Source organism: Coffea eugenioides, chromosome 5 (genome assembly GCF_003713205.1).
Source record: "Coffea eugenioides isolate CCC68of chromosome 5, Ceug_1.0, whole genome shotgun sequence".
Classification (NCBI taxonomy): Eukaryota; Viridiplantae; Streptophyta; class Magnoliopsida; order Gentianales; family Rubiaceae; genus Coffea; species Coffea eugenioides.
Genome location: NC_040039.1, coordinates 41653659 through 41664620, shown reverse-complemented (window position 1 = coordinate 41664620; position 10962 = coordinate 41653659). Strand labels below are relative to the sequence as shown.

Here is a 10962-nt window from a genome sequence, read left to right as displayed (position 1 = left end):
TTAAATTCATTTTTGTTCTAATTTTCTGGTATTTTTCTAGTGTATGCCTCGGTCTTCTGGTACAGGTGATTTGATTTTTGACCCTGAAGTAGAGAAGACCGCGCGTAGAACGAGAAAGGAAACCAGACAACTCAGAAAGGAGCACTCCAGTGCTACGTCTCAGAGACTTGAGTCAGAAGTTGAACCAACAGATTCATTTGGTGACACTTCAAGTGAATCGGAGCAGGAAGAAATCTCCATGGCTAATGCACGAACATTAAGGGAGTTGGCTGCTCCTGATTTAAATCAGCAGCCTTTATGCATTACTTTCCCGAGTTTGAGTGAAAACACTTCATTTGAATTGAAATCGGGTCTAATTCACCTTTTACCCTCTTTTCATGGTTTACCAGGTGAAGAGCCATATAAGCATCTGCAGGAGTTTGATGTCGTGTGCAATAGTATGAAGCCCCCGGGAATTACAGAAGAGCAGATAAAAATGAGGGCATTCCCCTTTTCCTTGAAGGATTCTGCAAAGGACTGGTTGTACTACCTGCCACCAGGTAGCACCATCACGTGAGACCAATTGAAGAAAAAATTTTTAGACAAATATTTTCCGGCGTCCAGGGCTGCAAGCCTAAGGAAAGAAATTTGCGGGATCAAGCAACATCCAGGGGAGTCACTCTATGAGTATTGGGAACGGTTCAAGAACTTGTTGCACAAGTGTCCCCATCACCAGATAAGTGAGCAGTTGCTCATTCAGTATTTTTATGAGAGGCTCCTTTTCAGAGATAGGAGCATAATTGATGCTGCAAGTGGAGGGCACTAGTGAACAAAATCCCTCGGGAAGTAAGGGAGCTAATAGAAGGGATGACAGAGAATTCACAACAGTTCGGTACGAGGGAGGATGTCCCAGTACGCAAGGTGAATGAGGTTCAGACATCCTCTATCCAGCAGCAGCTAACTGAGTTGACCTCGTTCGTTAGGCAACTGGCTGTGAAAAATGCATCACAAGCCAGGGTATGTGGGGTTTGCACTGGTATGGGACATTCTGCAGACATGTGCCCAACGATTCAGGAAGAAACTGCAGAACAGGTGAACATGACTGACCACGCGTCCGTGCCAAGAAAGCAGTACGACCCTTACTTAAGCACCTACAATCCCGGGTGGAGAGATCATCCCAACCTCAGTTATGGAAGAAATAGGCAGCCCAACTTTGCTCCGAACAGGCAGTCTAATTTTGTGCCAAATAAGCGACCAGGGTACCAGCAGCAATACCAACCCCGACCACTTCCGCCCCCAAACTCTGGTCCATCTTTGGAGGAGATGATGAAACAAATGATGGCAACCATTACGTAAAATCAGCAAAGGACGGACTCCGAAATACAGGACACAAGAAATCAGATAAGTCAAATGGCCACAACAATCAACCGGTTGGATTCCCAGAACCAAGTTAAATTACCGTCTCAGCCTGAATTAAATCCGAAGAACGTGAGCGCAATGACCCTAAGGAGCGGGAAGGAAATTCAGGGGCCCGAGCCTGTGACTCCTAAGGACAAGGACGAGGAACGAATCGAGAAAGAGTTGGAAGAGGTGGGCGGAGACACCAAAAATCCAAAGGTAACCTCAGATCCAATCATTGCAGTTAGGAGTAATCCACCTCCTCCCTTTCCTAGCAAGTTAGAAAAATCAAAGAAGCAGGACAAGGAGAAAGAAGTCCTGGAGATCTTTCGCAAGGTGGAGATCAACATTCCCCTACTGGATGCGATCAAACAAGTACCTCGATATGCAAAGTTTATGAGAGACTTGTGTGTCAACCGAAGGTGGTTGAAGGGAGATGAGAGAGTGGTAGTGGGGGAAAATGTGTCAACAATCCTGCAACGAAAGCTTCCACCGAAATACGGGGACCCAGGTATGTTCACTATTCCTTGTAGAAAAGGCAATACCTTGATTGGAAAGGCTATGTTAGATTTAGGAGCCTCAATTAATGTCATGCCGAAATCTATATATGCTTCTCTGAAATTAGGATCTCTGAAAGACACTGAAATAATAATCCAACTGGCTGACCGAACCAATGCATACCCTGACGGATTGATTGAAGATGTTTTAGTGAAAATTAATGAATTGGTTTTTCCTGCTGATTTTTACGTGCTTGATATGGATGATGAACACTCTCACGACCCATCACCTTTACTGTTAGGAAGACCCTTCTTGAGCACAGCTCGAACTAAAATTGATGTAAATAAGGGCACCCTATCTATGGAATTTGATGGTGAGATTGTTCATTTTAATATTTTCGAGTCCATGAAATATCCTTCAAAATCACATGCTGGCTCTGTTTTCTCTATAAATGTTATTGACCCTGCTGTACGAGAAGTTTTTGAAATTGAAGGCAGGGATGAGTTGGAAGTCGCCTTGACCAGACACTTCGAGTCAGAGATGGCGTCTGGAGTAGAGTTGAGTGAAGAGCTCAAATGTGTGATTGGAGCGTTGCAAACGTTGCCAACCACAAAAATAAGATATGGTCTCGCACCCGTTTTTACACCTGAATCTCACCAAAGGTTACTTCCATCTGTGGTGCAGGCACCTATTCTAGAGTTGAAACCCCTACCGACACACCTCAAGTATGCATACTTGGTGAGGGGGAGACACTCCCGGTAATCATCTTTGCGAGTTTATCAAAAGTCCAAGAAGACAAATTGATTCGAGTTTTGAGGGACCATAAGCAGGCGATAGGGTGGACCATCGCCGATATCAAAGGAATTAGCCCCGCGGTATGTATGCATCGAATTCGACTCGAGGAAGATGCTAAACCTATCCGACAAGCTCAAAGGAGATTGAATCCCCTTATGATGGAGGTAGTGAAGAAAGAGATCCTGAAACTGCTGGATGTGGGGATAATCTTTGCTATATCAGATAGCCCCTGGGTGAGTCCAGTACAGGTGGTCCCGAAGAAGGCAGGGGTGACGGAAGAGTCAAATCAAAAGGGCGAACTCGTACCGGTTCGAAAGCCCACCGGGTGGCGGCAGTGCATAGATTATAGGAAGATGAATGCCGTCATGAAAAAAGATCACTTTTCCCTTCCTTTCATTGATCAAATGGTAGAGCGATTAGCGGGTCGAGCTTACTATTGTTTTCTGGATGGTTTTTCAGGTTATTTCCAGATTGCTATCGCACCCGAGGACCAGGAGAAAACAACCTTCACGTGCCCGTTTGGAACATTTGCATACCGGAGGATGCCATTTGGGTTATGCAATGTACCTGCTACCTTCCAACGATGCATGGTAAGTATCTTTTCAGAGTATGTTGATAAGATTATTGAGGTTTTTATGAATGATTTCAGTGTATATGGGGAAAGTTTCGATAATTGTCTAGATAACCTGAAATTAATATTGGTTAAGTGTATAGAAACTAATCTTGTGCTCAATTGGGAAAAATGCCATTTTATAGTCGAGCACGGGATAGTTTTGGGTCATATAGTGTCATCTAAGGGTATTGAGGTTGATAAAGCGAAAATAGATGTTATATCTACTTTACCTTACCCTGCGAGTGTGCGGGAAGTGCGTTCTTTCTTGGAACATGCAGGTTTTTACAGGAGGTTCATAAAGGATTTCTCCAAAATTGGAGCGCCCCTGTTCCAATTTTTGCAAAATGAGGTGCCCTTTGAATTCAATGAAGCATGTAAGAAGGCGTTTGATAGGTTGAAGGAGTTATTAATCTCCTCACCTATTATCCAACCGCCCGACTGAAACCTGCAATTCGAAATCATGTGTGACGCCAGCGATTATGCAGTGGGCGCGGTGCTGGGTCAAAGAGTGGGAAAGGCAGCCCATGCTATCTACTACGCATCTCGAGCCTTGAACGGAGCTCAGTTGAACTATTCGACCACCGAAAAGGAGCTTTTAGCTGTGTTTTTTGCTTTAGAGAAATTTCGATCCTATTTACTTGGTGCTAAAGTTATTATCTTCTCTGATCATGCAGCTTTGCGGTATTTGTTGACCAAAAAAGAGGCAAAACCACGACTTATAAGGTGGATACTATTGCTACAAGAGTTTGACCTGGAGATCAGAGACAAAAAAGGAGCCGAAAATTTGGTAGCAGATTACTTGAGTCGAGTACAAGTCACCGAGGACGACCTCCCACTGAGAGAAACATTCCCCGATGAGCATTTATTTTCTGCTAATTTATCTTTGCCTTGGTATGCAGATATTGTTAATTTCCTAGTTACTGACAAGTTTCCTGCAGGATGGCTTAAGGCAAAACGGGACAAGTTAAGGAGTGACGCAAAGTCTTACATCTGGGATGACCCTTACCTCTGGAAGCGTGGTGCCGATCAAATCATTAGTAGATGTGTAAGTGAAAATGAATTCCAATCTATTTTAGCTTATTGTCACTCTTTTGCATGTGGAGGTCACTTTGGACCAAAAAGGACGGCTCGTAAGGTTCTAGAGAGTGAATTTTATTGGCCGACCCTCTTTAAGGATGCCTACTTATTTTGTAAGTCATATGATAGGTGCCAACGAGTAGGTAATATTTCTCGTAGGGATCAAATGACCCAAACCCCAATAATTTTTGTGGAGATTTTTGACGTTTGGGGTATTGATTTTATGGGCCCTTTTCCTTCGTCTTATGATTTTCTATATATATTGCTGGCCGTAGACTATGTTTCGAAATGGGTGGAAGCAAAGTCCACCATACTAATAACTCCAAAGTGGTTGCAGAATTTGTCAAATCTAATATTGTTGTCCGCTTTGGGATGCCGCGAGCAATTGTAAGTGATAGGGATACCCATTTCTGCAACAAGACGATTGCTGCACTTTTCAGGAGGTACGGTGTCTTGCACAAAGTCTCCACTTCTTACCATCCTCAGACAAACGGTCAGGCGAAAACATCAAATCGGGAGATCAAGTCAATTTTGGAGAAAATGGTTCGCCCCGATAGGAAGGATTGGAGCATGCGACTTGAAGATGCCTTATGGGCGTATAGAACGGCGTACAAGACGCCAATCGGCATGTCCCCTTATCGTTTGGTATTTGGGAAGCCATGTCACCTCTCTGTCGAGTTCGAACATAGAGCATTTTGGGCGGTTAAACAATGCAATATGGACATCGAAGAGGGCTGAATTCAAAGGAAGTTGCAATTACAAGAATTGAAGGAAATTCGCAATGAGGCCTATGAGAATGCTGTGATTTATAAGGAAAAAAATAAGATATTTCATGACCAGCAGGTGTCTAGGAAAACGTTTGAATGTGGGCAAAAAGTTCTACTGTACCACTCGAAGTTGAAGTTATTTCCAGGTAAGTTACGTTCTCGTTGGATAGGTCCCTTTGTTGTAACTAATGTCTTTGATTATGGTGCAGTGGAGATCCAGAGTCTAAGGACGGAGAAGAAATTTGTGGTGAATGGTTATCGTCTCAAGCCATATTATGATGGGGCTCCAATTGAACGGGTAGAGACGATGCGTTTAGAGGACCCGATTTGCTTGGTTTAAGCGAATTACGGGCTGTGTCTAGCCAAAGACACTAAAGAAAGGCGCTTGTTTAGGAGGCAACCCGAATATAGATTTTATTGTTTTTAATTGTTTAGGAGGCAAATAGTTTTGTCGTTTCTCCATTGGGTAGTATCAATGCTAATATCTCCTCCACTGTGACCAGGAAGTGAAATCTTGGCGTGCCCGCGCGGTGTTTGTGTTTTCTGAGACCAGAGGACGAAAACTAATCTTGGCGTGCCCACGCGGTGTTGGACGACCCAAACCAGGTTTTTGCAATCAAAAAAAAATATTATTATTATTATTATTATTACTTACATTAAAAGAAAAAGAAAAGATTATTTTCTATCTAAACCCTAAAAGAAAAAAAAATAATAATAAATAAACAAAAAAATAAATAATAGAAAAATAAACAAAAAAATAATAATAATAATATAAATAAACAAAAATTTTTTTTTTTCCAATTTGGACAATTTACATTAGAGTAATGTTTGAAAAAAATATATATATATTTTCCTTTTTCTCTTTTCTTTTTTTTTTCTTTTCTTTCTTTCTTCTTCTTTCTTTCTTTCTTCTTCCCCGCTGCCCCTATTTCCCTTTTCCTTCTTTTCTTGTTTCGGCCGCCGCCCCTTTCACCCAAATCACCAGAGCTCCACCACCACACCAGCTCTCCTCAGCCTCGTCCGCCTCAGCTCGCCACGCCGCAGCAGACCGCCGTCGCAACTCCACCCCTCGCCGCGCCCAGCTAACCCCAGCCGCGGCCGACGGCGCACCATCACGCCCTCGCGCGCGCCCGAGCTCAACGCTATCGCGGCCTGGCGCGCTGCCTACGCCGCCTATTTTCCGTCAAGCCGCACTCACCTGGCCGCTGACAGCCCGCGGGCGCAACCAGCAATCGGGCGCGCGCTCCTTCTCCCTCGCGTGCGGTTCCTCCTCAGCTCGTCCGCTACCCGCGTGCGACACCAGACTCGCGGCCACCATCAGCTCTTCCCTCTCTCACCTCACTCTGCCACAGCTGCCGCCACCTCCAAGCTCGCCGCGCCTCACCTCCAATTCGCTTCCACCCCAGCACCAGCTCCAACCCTCTCGCGGCCGTCCATCCCAGCACGTTACCACCTGTCAATTTTTGGCAGGTGGAGGTATTGCAATTCCTGCCTCAATTAGTCTTATTCTGAACCCTGAATTGCAAAATTTTGTACCTTTCTTGGGCTTCTTGTTGGAATACACCAGGCAGTGATTTTGGCCATTTTCTGGAGTTAATTTTGGGTAGAGTTGAGTTAAACTGCTGCGATATTTGGGGGTACTTTGGGAGTAAGTTGCCAATTAATTCTGGCTTTAAGTTTGGCTCATTTTTGGCGCTGCTTGGGTGTTCGAATCTATTTTGTTCATTGGGTTGGTTATTTGCTTTAATTCTCCCTATACACTCACTAGTGGTACTGGTAATGGTAGTTGTTTAGCATCTGATAATCGGTGTTATTTGGATAAAGCAGGGGGTGATTTCGGCATTTTCTGGGGAACTTGTTGGACAGAATAGGTGTTTAATTGTTGCCATAGTGAGGTTCTTTTTTGCTATTTGTTGAAAAGCTTGCCTTTTGATTACTTTTTCCCTGCGACTCACCAGTGGTACTGGTTGTGATCTTTTGCCTATCGTTGTGGTTTATATTTGAAGATACTTGCTTATTTTGAAGTTAAAGTTCTTGCATTTGAGTTGCTGCTATTGAATTTAATTCTTTCCTGTCTGTGCACCAGTGGTACTGGTTGTAGGGTTGCTTTTCATTTCTTAATCATTCCTACTGTGGCACTTCCATTGCTTATTGTGGTTGGGCTGTATTGTTTATGCCTTTGATTAAATTGGACCCCCAGTGCTTGTTGGTTGCTTGTGCTGTTTTGTTGAGGTAATTTTTATAGCCTGTAGGTGCTTGAATTGTGCTTTCTATTGATTGGGTCACTTGCTAGCTACCATGGTCAGACCACGGTCTTCCTCTTCTAGGTCTAGGACCTCTAGAACCCCTCAGCCCCCTCCACCCCAGCACTCCATTCCCGCCTCTGACCCCTCGCACGATCCTTCCTCCTCTGGGAGGCGGGCTCGTCTTGGGCGACAAAGAGGCATCCATATCTCTGACCCTGCACAGTTTGGGGGTCATTTGGACTTCACCAGGGCAGCCGACAAGCGGCGATATACTGAGGCTTGTGAACGGCGGATTATTCCATGCCGTTATCGGGACGCCACCACGCTGGGCCTCCTAAATATTCGAGTTCGTTTTGACGATTTGATTGAGGCCATTGGGTGGCTCCTCTATTCTCGTATTACTGACCTCCCAGCCTTCGTTGAGTTAGTTAGGGAGTTCTATGCCACATTTGAATTCGACCTTCCCACTGGTTACACAGTTTCTACCCCTGATGTCATTCGTTTCCGTTTAATTGGTCAGGAGTTCCACCATTCCATAACCGACTTCAATCTGGCCCTTGGTTTTATTGATCCTACATATGCCGAGTCTTGGGAGTATGCTGAGAGTGCATGTGACTATGTCCAACCGTTTTTCTCCCGTTATCGCTATATTTGGGATGAGATGTCCGTAGACAGGGATAACTATGACCCTCGTCTATCTAAGGATTCTTATCTGAAGGACCCGGCCTCTCGCTATATCCACCGTTTTTTGGCCTATAGTTTCTCGGGTAGGCGAGATAGTTCGGGCATTCTGTCTAAGTCCGAATTTTTCTTTATATGGTGCATGCATAACAAGATTAAGGTTAATCTGGGGTGCTGGCTCGCGTCTCAGTTCAAGTCCATTTTGCCTAAAAAGAAGCGCCCCTTGATTCTTGGGTCTTGCATTACTCACTTGCCTATTAATTTGCATGTATTTGATATTTCTAACCATAACTTGCATATAGCCTGTCAAATGGAGCCTTTGGATATCCCGTGCTTAGAGAAAATGGGCTTAGTTCGGGAGGGCGACAATGGTTGGGAGGTAGTTCCCCCGGGGCCGCTACGCCCTCCCCCTCGGTCATCTTTTGCCCGAACTTCCACTGAGGGCGGCGACTCTGGCCCGTCTTCCTCCGCTCCGCCACCTACCATCCCATCGGCCGACGATTGGATCCAACTCCGGAACACCGTTGAGAGACTGGAGACTCGCGTGACTCACATTGGCATCAACTTGCATAACATGGCGCAAAATCTGGCTGCATTTATGCAACAAGCGGGAATTGCTCCTCAGTTCGCGCCCGATCCACCCCTGTTTTGACGACTACAGGGAAGTACCGTTGCCCCTCTCCTTGCTTTTTGCTGTTACGTTATCACATTGAGGGCAATGTGTGACTTAGGTGTGGGGGGGGTCAGTTTGTGCTAGATATTTCCAGTTTTCATTTTTGGGGTGTTTTTCCTATGTTTTTAGTTTGAGTGTTTTCTGTTTAGGTGTCATTCCTTTATTCCTTTTGGGTGTTTTCTCTTGCTTTTATCTTGGTGAGTATGTTGGCAGCTCACTTTTTTTTTATTGTTAGTTGTAGTTTATACTATGAGTTGAGTTTCGGTGGCAAGTAAGAGTATGCGGTCTTGGTGAATATTTTGAGTTTAACGACTTGGTGCAATTTATGGCTGACTTGTTTAGGCAATATAAATATTTTGCTGGCATTGTTGTGTAGATTGGTCTCCTGTTTACCTTAGTTCTCCGTATTTAGGACATGACGCAGGGTATGATCTGTAATTACTTGGTATTTTGGTGTTTATTGGTGAATAACGTATGGCTATACTCCGCTGGTGTCGTCACCCAGTAACCGGGAGTCTTCACCACAAGTGTCGGCTCTCGCGTCAAAAAGTGGCGATGTCTATGAGTAAGTAGTCCTGGAGCTGTGAAAAGTTGAGCAACTGGGCTCTTTCATCTAAAAATGTCAGAGTTCACGTCGAAAGACTTGAATAGCTTGGGACTAAGCATTATTCGTGCAATCCAAAAAAAAAAAAATCAAAAAAAAGAAAAAAAAAAAGAAAAAGGAAACGAAAAAAAAGAAAAAAATCAGATGTGGAAAATATGTTAGTTTATGATCATGTTGGCCTGCCGATCCTTGGTTTGTAATGTTGAGATTTTGGTTGCCAGTTGACTTAATTACTGACTGTTGCTAGTTAATATTTGAATTTCCTAAGTGAGTTAGCCATGAATTGGACAGATCTATGAACTTAGGAGCTAACCGGAGAGATATGTCTTGACACTTAGCCACTAAATCTTAATTTTGGGTATAAGCACAATTGGCAATGATAATGTGAAAGCTAGCCATTGTTGAGTTGAATTGTCCCCATGCTTGAGAGCAAGCATGATTCAGGTGTGGGGGGAATTGATGTATAGGGTATATTTTGTTAGTAATTTTATTATTAATTTTCCCTTTTATCCTTGACAAATATTGTGTTAATTGCTGATATTTACTTATATTTGGTATTTGGAATCAATTTCAGGAGTGAAGCCGAAAATTACCAAATGGTCCTACTAGCAATAGGAGACAAGAGTCAATTCGGCAGGGCCTATCCTTGGTAATTCATCTTCTCAATTCGGTGGAGGCCCACGAAATAGAATTAGTCATTTGGCTCTTAAGGAGAAAGTAACGTACATAGATGAAGAGGGAAGAAGTAAAATCGGCAGGCCTTCTTTTCGGGTAGCTTTGACTACCAATTGGGTGGGGACCACTGGAGAGAAGATTTGGTTCTTTCTTTTAGCTTTTAAGTAGACAAGAAAAAACCGTACAGACGGCGAGAGTTTCAGCTTTTAGTTTTAGTTCTAGTTTTCTTTCTTTCGACTGGCCTCTGACACACGCCAGGTGTTCGACAATATTTCCCAACGGGAAAAACACCTTTTATCCTTTGCTTTCTAGTAGAAAACGCAATGCCTTTGCAATCTATTAATTCGTGTGGTGATTTAATTATGCGGCGTGGCTAAGCCTTCCATCTAGTCAAGAGTCAACTCGATGGCGCAGTCCCAAAAATCTGTGAGATCTAATTAGTTTTCACGCGTTCCTCAATTTATTAATATTTGCACGTTATCTGCTTGAATTTTCATGAGATTATTTTATTATTTGAATGTCAAGGGCCCGATGTTCAATGTGATTTATTAATCTCATGCCAATTTATTCAATTAAATCCGTAATTGTTTGATTGATTAATATTAGTGGCAACTGGTGTGTTTACACATTAGAGGAACATGCAATCTAATTTAAATAACCCTCGTAGCGTGTTATTAATTAGGGCTAGATTTTTCTAGTGATTAATGCAATTGAAAAATTAATTCCTACGGTCGTACCTAGGAGTATTTTCTGGTTAGGAGTAATCAATGGTCGTACCTTGGTTGTCAATAAATTAAGAAAAAATTGGTCGTTAGAATTTGTCGGCGACTATAACTAGTCTATTAATAAATTAAGTGAACCTCTCTTGCATCAATGATCGGGTAAATGGACTGTGTCTGAGTAGTTGTATCCTTGGCTAGAATTTATTTATTCCTGATTTACTTCCTACTATATTT

The 10962-nt window shown here is 43.3% G+C and overlaps 1 non-coding gene across 1 annotated transcript; it reads right to left on the bottom strand.

Annotated features, from left to right (window-relative positions):
* Positions 1–610: 610 nt before the first annotated feature.
* Positions 611–717, bottom strand: LOC113772681. Its single transcript, XR_003468642.1, has one exon. It is a non-coding gene; the product is annotated as a small nucleolar RNA R71 (small nucleolar RNA).
* Between the last annotated feature and the right edge of the window lie 10245 nt (positions 718–10962).